Consider the following 12,204-nt stretch of genomic DNA (forward strand, 5'->3'; position numbering starts at 1 on the left):
TAGAGCAGGAATTCACAAATCCAGTCCTCTGCCCTCTAAATTATTCTACCTCTTGAAATTCCCTATATGTTAGCAATTTCCCATCTGCCCTCCCCAAAATATTATGCCCTTATGAAAGAAGTTTCTGCTGTGGCAGAGTAGCCTAGTGAAGCCATATTCAAGAGTTCTTGCATGTTCTGAAGTAGATGCTAAATAGGCTGGGAACTGGCAGACTGAGCAGAGCAGCACTCCAGGATTTCCTGTAAGAGAACGTCAGGCACTGTTGTGTGTCACCACTTGCACAAATTCAAATCACTTTCCCCAATTTTTTTTTCTGTTCAAACTGATATTCAGATTTAGTCCTTGTCTTCCCTGAAGTCTGCTCTCAAACAGATTTACAGGAGCATGCAAGATCACATCAGGCACAGACCTAAAGATCCCTCTGAGTGCATATATTGATTTTGTTCAGTGTATGTCTTCAGAAGGATTAATTTCTCTTGCATTTCTGGACTGAAGTTAACCTATTACAGTAAAATATGACCATAAAGCAACCTGACTTCAGGTCCCAGCTGTTGGGAAAGCCCAATGTGTATTTAAACAGTAGACTAAACTACAATGCTTAGAATAGGTTGAACAGCACCCATAAAAGTAGCAGACTGAATGCTGTATTTACAGTGTCTGTGACTGTAACCAGTTAGAAATACTGCTAATCTTGGCATGCAGGTGAGTCCAAAGTACAAATATATTGCCAGTTAATTTCAAGGCACTACATTCAGTTTCTTAGAAAAAGACCTGTTAAGTATCTGCTTAGATGCATGTAGGGAATGTATGTAGTGAATAACACTGATTATATACAAAGGTAATGAAGCTTTTTGGTGCTAATAGATAATATGACTTAACAGAGGTTCTCAGTCACAGGGATGAGGTGGATATGCTACTTTGGCCTGTAGGGCATGGTTGCTGCACGCTCTGCAAGGCTCATTCTGTTGATGAGGGCAGGAAGGTCACCTCAGATGTGTGTTCCTGGGGCCCATGCAGGGTAGTGGGCTGTGTGTTCCTAGTGATGGCTATGAATGATGTGCAAGAAGATCTGTTATCTAAAACAGACTCCAACAAATTTCTTTGTCGCCTCCCAGGATGGTGATCCTGCCACCACATGACAAGCACAAATGATATCCTATGTTAAGAAAGGTTACCTAAGAAAGTTGCATGAAATAAGAATTCCAAAGCCAAAGTGTTGTTGTGGTCACTGCTGTGACTAACAGGGCTTCTATGTAGTAATTTAAAAACAAGCTGAGGATTTGCTTGGGGGAGGAGGAGGTGGGGGCAGGGGGGATGAGAAAGGATGCTTGCAAGGTGGCAACAGCCCAGAACAAATTTCCAAAAGAAGTTTCCAGCAAACCTAAAATGTGAATTCATGGTGTACTCAGGTGCACTTTATGTAACAACTAAATAACAGGTATATGCTTGTTAGTCATTATATTTGTCCTGTCTGCACACACTGAAAAGCCCAAACGTGTGGTTAAAGAGAGGCTCAAGCAAACAAGTCACAAAACACAGTACAGCAAAGTGAGGCATTCTGCTAAAGATGGAACACAGCTTTCTGCTCACTGCTTTGCACCCCTGGATCCTGCCCGAAATACTCCTCAGAATAATTGGATCATTTTTGTTGCTGGCCTCTGCTGTCTGCTTCATTCACCACACATGGTCATGGTGTTGGCTTGAGCTAGGAATAGCCAGACTAAAGCCTTGCTATAGAGAAGACAGGGGTATTACACTATCAGTTCTGGCCTTGTCTAGATTCTAAGCTGGCAGACCAGAAGAGGGTGAGCTGGGCAGGGTGCTGGGAGTTCCCATGCTGGCTGACTCTTTCTGACTCCCACTTTCTGACTCTGGGAATGACTTCCTTCTGCTTAATTTCTGTCCCTCTAAATATCTGTAGGTGCTGCATACTTTCCACACTGCGGCCAGCCAAACCCATAAGGCAATATGAATTGGGGAAGTGTGGAAAAATGGCCAGTTACCTCCTTCCAGTTGTGCCCTTTGCTCTGAGCATTGAGGTTCACTGCAGTTGCTGCTGCACAGGATGCAGAGGCCCCTCCACCAGCTCCATCAACACAGGATGGCTGGCTAGAGTCCAACCAGAAGTCATTCCATTTCTCTTGGAGTGTCTGTGTCACTGGGGGAGATGATGTGCTCATTAACACCTATACAACTCTAGTTTTTCTATTACACAAAAACACCAAATAACAAAGCCAAGTCTGCTTGTGACTGAGAAAAAAAAAAAAAAAAAAAAAAAGGAAGAAAGAAAAACAAACCCCAAAAACTCACTTTACAGCTTTTTCCAAAATATTTTTAAATTGTCTGGAGTGACTCACTGACTCTGCTACACATCAAGAGATCTAAAGGTATATTTTAAAATAAAACTAGAGAGATGAATATTAATTCTGCTTCAGCCTCAGCTCCAAATGTATTTATGACTTATTGTTCTGGGTTGAGCCTGTTCTAAATCAGCAGGAGAACCTATGCTTAAACTACAGGATGATTAAAATAGCTATTTCCTTCTGTGGAGCTCTGTGCAGAAACTCAAGGCAGGCTGTGCTCCAAGCACTATTTTAATATCTTTTGGAGACATAAAAAGCTTGCTTGGTTTGTCTGGCCGGTGAACACTTTGCCAGTCATATGTTAGCTTTAAAAGCCAATGTGAAAAAAGTCAGTGTTGTAGTTTTCCAGAAATGTCAATCCCTCATAGTGACTGTAAAAGCCAGGGAGTTACGAGTGGGGAGAGAGAGAAATGGGGGCCATTTTTTTGCATGAAATAGTTTTAAATGTAAATGTATTCTGCTTACATTTTAATAATATGTCCCCAAAATCTTTCAAAATATTAATTGTCTCCAGGAATGCAGGAAGTCTCCATCTGCTGGCCTGTGTTCCCTTTGGGAAGGCAGTGCACCAGTGGTGCAGCTGCTGGTTTGAAATCTCCCCACAAGGGACTCTTTGAGGCAGCCTTGGAACATGGAGCTGTTGGAGTTGTCCCACCAGCTTGTTTGCTGCAGCAGTCTTGTGTCCAGAGCTGCTGTGGTATTGAAAAATGCGATATTTCATGCACACTGATAACCACATTATCATAGCAAATAGAGTGAAAGGGACCAGCATAGCCCAGCACTGTAGAGTGGGAACATTCCTGAGCAGCCTCTCTTATTACAGAACCAAGAAATGCTGCAGCTGTTTGCTTACAGAGGTGAATGGGAATAACTTCTTCACTGACAGGCAATGCACGAAGAGTTTTTCTGCATTATCTGCATTTCCGCATTTTCCACAAACGTGTCCAGATGATGGCAAGTCACATGGATTCTTTAATTTCACTTTTCATTTCAGCCCTTAGTGATGCATCTTCACAACCCCTGACAACTTGTAGTCAGCTGAGTAAATATAATCTCAAATTACTGAAATGTTTGTAGGTGTCTGTGAGAACAGAATAGTTTGTCAACACTGTAAGCACCATGTGCCAACAACAGAGACAAAAGGTACACAGTGCACATTCTTGCAGGAAGAAGTTTGCAGAGACAAAAGGTACACAGTGCACATTCTTGCAGGAAGAAGTTTGCAGAGACAAAAGGTACACAGTGCACATTCTTGCAGGAAGAAGTTTGCAGGTAGTCCTAAGTCTTACGTTTCCTGTGCATAGATACTTGGTAATTTAATATTGCTAATGCTTATACAGCATGATCAACAATATCTGCTCCTTTTCTCATGACAAGGTGATGGACAGCTCTCTCTGTAGTAACAGCCAGGGGTGACTCTGAGCATTGGCTAAAGAGATGCCTGGAACAGCAGCCTGCTGGCAGCACAAGTGCCAGTGCCCCAGCCCCAGCCAGCCAGGCTGGTTCTGGCTATGGGTGGTCTTCAGGCAGAAGGAGGGAGGTATGGCAGGATGGGTGCAGCAAAGTTTGGGGTCAGCCTGATCAGCGGCCCAGTAACTTGGAGTCTTTGGAGCTTGGCAAGACTGCTTTCCAAGGTTTAGTTCTGCTCACAGGATGTCCCAACAGCTTCTTATTTCAGAACAAGCTGAACATCTCCGTCTCCCTTGAGATTTTGCCATCTCAAGTTTCAAGTTCCAGCTACAGCAGGAACATTTCAGAAGGACTTGTTCAGTCCTTGAATTCACAGATGTTAAGTGAAGGGAGTGTGGAAAGGAAGTCTGGGCCAATGGTCTCCTATTTCACAATTCAGATTGCTACTCGGCATTGTGAATAACTGGGCCTGAAGAGTAACATAATAACAATATTAGTAACATAATAATGTAATCCTAGTGGCATGGCAAGAAAATTCCTGTTTCCCTGGTAATGAGCTGATCTCCAAACAGGGTAAAATGTGCCCTTTTGCTAACGCAAGTCTCAATCAACTCAGTTATCAATGAAGTGTGTATACTGTCTTTGTGTATAATGGCAAGTTTTTTCCAGGAATACTTTACTTTGGAGTCAAACTTTAGAACCAAAATGCTCTGAGATGCTGGCACTTTTGTGTTAGTTAGCATTTACAGTTATTTGAGGACAGTAAAGTAGAACCAAGATCTAATATGTGTGCAGTACAGTACAAAATTTGTTGTACAAAACTGGAGGCAAGTACGTGCAGAAGAGAGACAGGTGGGATGCCTTTGTAGCTTACTGCAAACAAAGAAGCAGAAATAGCTTGTACAGTGTTTTGACTATCAACAATCTTGTTTAATATAGCAGGAAAGAGATATCATTTGTGTAGAATCACAGTTCACAGACACATGATACTTTTACTGTAGTAATATTCTACAGATATAATTAGTATATACAATTAGATATTGTAACAGAGGTTAGAGATTAAAAAATTAATCTTAGATCACCCAGTTCATCTTGGGACTTTCCATTTGTAAGTGTTTGAGATGGGAGTTCAGAAATTAATTTTAATATTTCTTTTATAATAGTTTCTTTACATATTATGTTTTCACTGGCAAGTAGATTTTGCACTCTGATTCCTAAATTTTATCTGAAATAGTATCATTCTATACCATTTCATTATCTTCCTAATCCTCCCAGATTATTACCAGAGTAATATTTCTTACATTTTTTGTGTCTGGATTATTGTCTGTTTTTCTTAGATTTGTTAATTAACCAATCATAGTGGTGAAATTGAAAACCTGAATGTCATTTAAACATGCAGTACTTGTAGCTTAGAAGTAGCTATGGGTTTGCCCCTTGCGACACAAAAAATAGTACCAGTGAGTTTTAGGTTCTGGAGTTACTCAAGTGCTTTTGAACAGTTTTTTCTTCCTTGATCAAATGGATGAGCTGGTCCCAACTATGACGTTTTCCAGGCAAATAGATACTACTAGGTCTTCCTCCAACAGGATGCTTGGAAGTTCTTTTCCGTGCTTTGATACAGTATGTAAGCTGAGCTGCCTATTATTTTTTTTTAAATAAACCTGCACTTCCCTCATTAGCCAAATATTAATGAGTAAGCCATGTTCAGTTGTGATGAAGAACACTTGGTTATTTTGGCTATAAAATGTTCTATTGTGATGGGATGAAATAAAGTCTGCTGATCTTTAAATAAGCTTAAGCAGAAATACAGAATCATTATTTTCAAGACTGCCTTTGGGAATGATGTAATATAAAGTTTACATAACAAATACAGTAAAAACTAAATGCCAGTGACATTAATTAATACTGGTGGATATCACCCTGATGCACTTGCATTATTGAGCAGGCTCTGAAGGACAATAAACAATTGATGAAGTTGGTGTTGGTAGCTGCCAGACATATGAGAACTTTCAGGCATTTGTTTAAAGCATGAATTTAAAATAACCCTTTGTCTGTACAAATAATACCTATGTGAAAACCATTGAGTTTATTTATACCATTTGTTTATCGCATCTTCATTCGTTTGTTCAAAAAAACCCACCACAGAGATTACTCACATTCACCTTTATTTATCCCCTTACATTGTGCCCAAGCTGGGATAGTGCAGAACAGGCAAAGTTTGGGGCAGAATTAAAGCACTGCCTTTTTTTTTTTTTCAATGAGATGCTTCTGGAATCCTTGGAAAAGTGATATAAAATTAGTATAGGCTCTTGGAAATGAAAGAAATTAGATCTCAGATACATATTTGAATTATACTTAAAAAAAATAAACACAATCTTCTGATGGAATCTGTATCAGCCCAATGTCGTTTGTACTGCCAAAGTCAACCTTATTTCCCACAGGAAGCAACTCATTAAGAAATGAGGGATGCTTCCATATTACTGGAGAGAACCATAAATCCCGTGGCAGTAGATGTGCCGGGAATTTCTTGCAGTGCCGATGTGAGGAGGGAGAGTGTAGAACTCGCCCTTTGGCCCTGGAACCTTTGCTCCGTGCCTTGTGTCACACCGCCCTCAAGGGGTGTGCTCGGCAGCATCCTGGGCGTGCTGGGACCCAAGTCCTGGCCGTTTACACGCTTCAGTCTCAGGCTCTGAACTGTCACAGATGCTTGTGAAACATAAACTTTAAGAGATTTAGAGATTTTAGAGGAGCTAAGATTTTAGTTAGAGATAAGCTTTACTAGAGTTAATTAAAATAAATGAATAGGCCTTGATGAAGTTAAGAGTTAGTAGTTAACCAATAATTGATTGCTTGTCAACACAATGTTTAGTTAGCTGGGTTTATAATGAAGAATATAGAAACTGACACATAGCTTTTAGGAACATAAGACAATTGTGGGCCTCCTCTGTTCTGAAACCAATTGAAGACAAGGAATGGGAGTTCTACCAAGAGTTCATTTGTCATATTTGCATTGAAAAGGTAGAAAGGTCAGAATGAGGAAGACTTCATTTACTTCCTCATTTTGGGACCCCTCCCCGTGAAAGGGACCACCGACCCATTTCAAGGAACAAACTACGCATGCTTAACAGCTTCGGGAATGATTAGCATACGAAGCGAGGAATGGGATGTACTAAATGATGATGTCTTTGTATTTTGGGTATTCAATTCTTGTGTGGATAAAAGGACTCTGTAATCATTGGAAAGGTGTGGTGTGTATTTGGGAGCTATCCCGCACGCTGCCTGACGTCGCAATAAACATACACTTTCTAACTTTAAACTGTTAGAGAGTTTTTGTCCGTCACAGTTGGATATCGGTGCTAGATCAATATCCATATTTCTTTAATAAATCACTTGCTATGGGCATTTGAATACTTTTAAATGCTTTGTCCTTCACCTTGGAGATCTTGCACTTCAGAGAAGAATCTTGAACCTTGTAAAGGGAGGTGCTTGTGTTCTTATAATCAAACACTGAAAAAGTGTGTGAGCTTAATTTTCAGAGACCATACAGGAAATGGAAATAGATTTGTTAACGAGACAACATGTCAGCAGAAATGTGCTTGTCGTATTTAATGTGCTCTAGTATAGTTTCATACACAGCTGCCTGCAGCTAAGCAGCAGATGGCAAAACAGTCACAAAACTGCTTGGCCAACTTCAGTAGAGGTTTTATTAAGCTGAGACCTCGTGTTACAACTTACCTATATGCTGATGCATTGTATTGATACTTCGCCTGCCAGCATATGCCTCAGAGTTGCACCTGCACCAAGTAAAGGACTCTGTTCTGGGCTTCTGTGGTCTCCATCACTATTGCCATCATACCTGAATGTTTCAGTGGCATACCTTTGGGAAATTAGAGGTGAAAGCCCAATCTATCAAGTTGCTACTAGGTCTGGATTGGCGTGTATGTGTTCAGAGTGGTCACTGTGAGAGGCTGTGTGGAGCTTAGTTGCCACTTGAGGTTAAACCCAGTGCTCAGATCAAAAGGTTTGCTAATATTAATTTCAGCTGTCAGAGCACTGGCCAATGTCCCTCATTCTCAATGAGAAGAAACATGCCATGGGAGATGTAATATATGATTTAGAATAAATTCGTGCTCAGGACTAAAAAATACAGTATCCTTTTTAATGGAACCAAGTGACGGGAAAGAGCAATATACACAGGATGAATTCCTGTCTCAAAAGATGGTTATTCTGAAGGCTTATTCTGTCTAGAAGATATGCCTTGAATGATAAAATGAATATTTGTCGCCAGAACAAGATATTCGAAGGGATTACCGTCTAACAGGATAGAGTATTGTGCCTATTCTGGGAGTATTCCGTGAGTATTCTGGGAAAACCTCTGTTTAGAAGCACCACAAGAAAAGAACATGCATGAATATGTGAAAAAGGACAAAAGGAAACAGGAGGACAACCCCCCCCCCCCAGAATCCCGCTAAGTCTGGAAACAGTATAAAAAAGACCCTGTGAAATCAGTACCTTGTGAACTGCTAGGGTACGGTGCTGCATTAGTCCAGACCCAGCTCACCCAACACTGATCGCCTGGCTCGGTGCTGATTTGCTTGTGGCTTTTCCAATTTTACTTTGATCTAATTTAATAAATTCCTTTAATTACTAAATTGACTGATTCATTTACAACAGGAGAATATATTCTTTCTATCTTTATGCATTTAATCTAGAAGTGGAGGATGGATGTGTATCCATATAGATAGGAAAAGTCGAATGTGTGTGCTCTGAACAGAGCTGGACTCTTTTCACAGCTGTAGTTGAGAAGGACATTAGTCTTCAAACAAGCAAACAGGTCTACTTTGTAAAGAAATTGGTTTAAATAATCTGCCAGGTGATATGCTAGAACTGTCTGGCAAAGACTAAACTACAGTTCTTCAGGCCATCATTCATTCCACTTCTACAGCATCATCCCTTCTTCATTTGATGCTCTCCAATTTCCACAACAAATGTGGAAGTCAGCTAAGGCAACAATCTGCTTCACTTGATCCACTGAGTGATATTCTATCTAGTGGCTTTTAAGGAAGCCAAGAGCACAAGGAAAAATGCTGCTACTGCATCATTAGATCATATGATAATACATACTCATGGCAGGTAATGTTTTCAATGTTTTCAATGTTTTCAAATATTTAACACCACCAATTTTATTTCTGAGGAGTACAGCAGAACAAAAGAACTCTCCACGCAATCTTCCCCACTCCCACCGTAAATTCTTAGTATATATGCAAGATACCAATTCAGGACCAAATTCTAAGCTCAAATGCTCTCAGGTGGAGCCTATAGCATATATGGATGACTACATACATCCCAGAACAGGACCTTGTGTGAAATGTTGTAGTAGAGATGATATGCTATATTAAATAGAAATTTCTAATATACAGTGCTAAATCACAAGCTCCTGTTCTGCACTGATTGCACCCATTATAAGCATGCCTGTAGGATTTATATTAACTACCATCAAAAGTACTCTGATCTGAGGAAGTGAAACAGAGATTTTTGGAGTTCACTTAGGTTAACAAAATGAATTAAGCATTTATATTCTACCTTGTAGAGTTATGTGTTAAATTTTAACCTTTTACTTAAGAAACCTCTGCCATGGTACAAAGGGCATAAGAAAATATAAATTTCTGAAGCTTCTTGCATAAAGAACAATACCAGAAGAGGCAAAGAACCCAGATAAAGAAGCTCCTCTGTCTCCAAGCCCATCAAGACTGACAGACGTACTCAGATCAGCACCAAAGGACCAAAAGCACACGCGCAGAGAGGAAAAGTTCAAAAGTTCAACCATGAAGAAGACCACAATCTTCAGCCTCAAGAGACCACCAGAGACCCCTGCAAGACCACCACGGCAAACCACACATGCCCAGAAGGGCGTGGACTTATTTAGCGTGAGAGGCGAGGACAGGCGGGGCCAGGGGTTGAATACGCATGAGAAAGTTGTGCAATGTATTGCATATGGAACAGCTTTGGGAATAAAGGTGTGGGTCAGACTGAGGCTCGGGGCACAAGTTTTGGAGAGCTATCTCACCTGTGCCGGGCGCTGACATACAGACCCACTTCATAACTACCCCAGGGTGTGGAGTCTATTGATTTATTCCGCGTATCGCTTCATAAGGATGGGAGCAAGAGGTTCTGAACTGAAGAAATCTTACTGAAAAAGCTAACCAAAAAGGAAAATCATACCCAGAGCCCCTACTCCAGTTTTCCTCTGAACTCAACATGTACACCTCACTGCAAGCCACTTAAAACTACCCTTGTTGTAAGCAAAGCTTTTGAGATCTGAGTGCTAAGAGTTGCATTACTGATCAATTATTTTTCAATCGGCAAAGAGGCTGCATTACAAACATACTTCTACTGGTCCTTATGCATCTTCACATATGTGATAACTGCTATGCATCATTACTCCCTAAGAGATAAAATCATCCTTACTTAAAGTACTTATCTTGTCAGCTAGAGATAAAAACACTTAAAGGCTACCACATTTTCGGAGGGCATAGCAACTAAAACAAAGAAATGAGCACATTTTTGTACAGAATTACACTGTTCAAAGATGCAGTGAATGGCTGCAAATGAAAAAAGAAAGAAAACTCCATTATCTTGCAAAGGAACAAGGCATAAAGTCAGTAACAGCAGTGCTAAAGTGAAAGTAGACAACCAAAAGCATATAAATGTGTTTATTTTACCATATTTAAATTTAATCTTTTTAATATATTGTTTCCTTACTTTGAAAGACTAAATATACTGCTAACATAATCCACAGAGGTAAGAACTGACTGGTTTTATTAAACTCTGGTTTATAGTGCTTGGAGAAGGCCAATTGATGCAGGTACAAGGGGAAAGTGAGAAGAGCAGATCTAAGAAAGAAATTGAGGTTTCTTATACGTTGTTTGTGTGTAAGGATGGGTGGGGCACAACACGAGGATTAAATGTATGCATTGCTTAGAAAACACAGCAACTGCAGTCAAACTGCTGCTTTAATGTATTGTCTTCATTATATATTGTGGCAGAGGTTGCAGAGTAAACAAAAGGACCCTTTGGCTAATGTAAAGCATGCTAACATGACCACCTTTTTAAAAGCTCCTTAAACTAGTAATTCTTAGATGTATATCAAGGTTTGTATGTTGTATGAAGCAAATTTAAATATTGTTTGCCCAGTTGATTTTTTTTCTCTATTTGTATTTGCTTGTTCAAAAATTATATACATTTTAATACATAAATTTTACATAAAATATTATATAAATAAAAATTTATAAATAATAGATTTATTTAATTTTCTAAATATACATTTATATAAATACAAATTTTATAAAATATTATATAAATTTTTATACAGGTTATATATAATATAACCAGTAAAGTATATGATGGGAATGTTACTTACTTAATAGATCAAATATTACAAGTTTGAAGGATGGGGGAGCGTGAGAGGAAGATCTATTGTTTTGTGTCAAGGTAACATTTGCAGCCATTTTATTCACAGTTTGGTATCAATGAGGTAATGTTGCTTCTAGCTATACAGCTAGAAATGCAAACTAATTCCATAGAGTGTAATCCAAGTAGTTTCTGATGCTGTGAAGAATTGGGTCTTTCATGCTCTGAATTTCCCCCCCTTGTTTAAACAGGGTGAAAAAGAACAAAGAGTAAAGAATGGCATTTTGCCAATGAGATTAGTGACCACCAAGACATCTTTGATGTGAATATTTAAAGTAGCTCATCTGAAAATCCATACAGAACTGTCAGTTTCTAAAGTATTCCTCCATGAAATAGTGCAGTACCACATATAATACATTGAGATAGATGCTTTTCGTGTCTACACAAAGGTCACACAATGGGCAAAACCAGTGGCAAAATTGTGTTTCTCACATTAAGGTAAGAGAAAGGGTCTAAAACTCGTAATATACAATGGTTGTCACAGTTCCTTAGACTAAAAAATCCTCACTTTTATGCTGGTGGACTTTATTTGCTCTATTTTAAAAGGAACTGCATATTGGTATTGAAAATTGCTGAGTGTGAGAACTGTTATTCTACATTATCTTGTAAAGCTGTTACACAACATCTGTACTTTTATTACCACTTAAGTGTTACAGTCATAGAGTAGGAAATTCAGTAACAAGCTAAATTTGAGGCCATGTAGCTCTTAAAAAAAATGTTGGCACAAGCCTCAGGCTGTGCATCTTACAGAACAGAACATTGGATGAGAGGCTGGACATGAGCTGGCGATCAGTGCATGCAGCCCAGGAAGCCAGACGTGTCCTGGGCTGCAGGGAAAAGGGGGGATTCTGCCCCACTCAGGTGAGACCCCACCTGCACCCCCAGCACAGGAAGGACGTGCAGCTGCTGGAGTGAGTCCAGAGGAGGCCACCAAGTTGACCAGAGGGGTGGAGCAGCTCTG

The sequence above is a fragment of the Vidua macroura genome, chromosome 12 (assembly GCF_024509145.1).
Source record: "Vidua macroura isolate BioBank_ID:100142 chromosome 12, ASM2450914v1, whole genome shotgun sequence".
Taxonomy (NCBI): domain Eukaryota; kingdom Metazoa; phylum Chordata; class Aves; order Passeriformes; family Viduidae; genus Vidua; species Vidua macroura.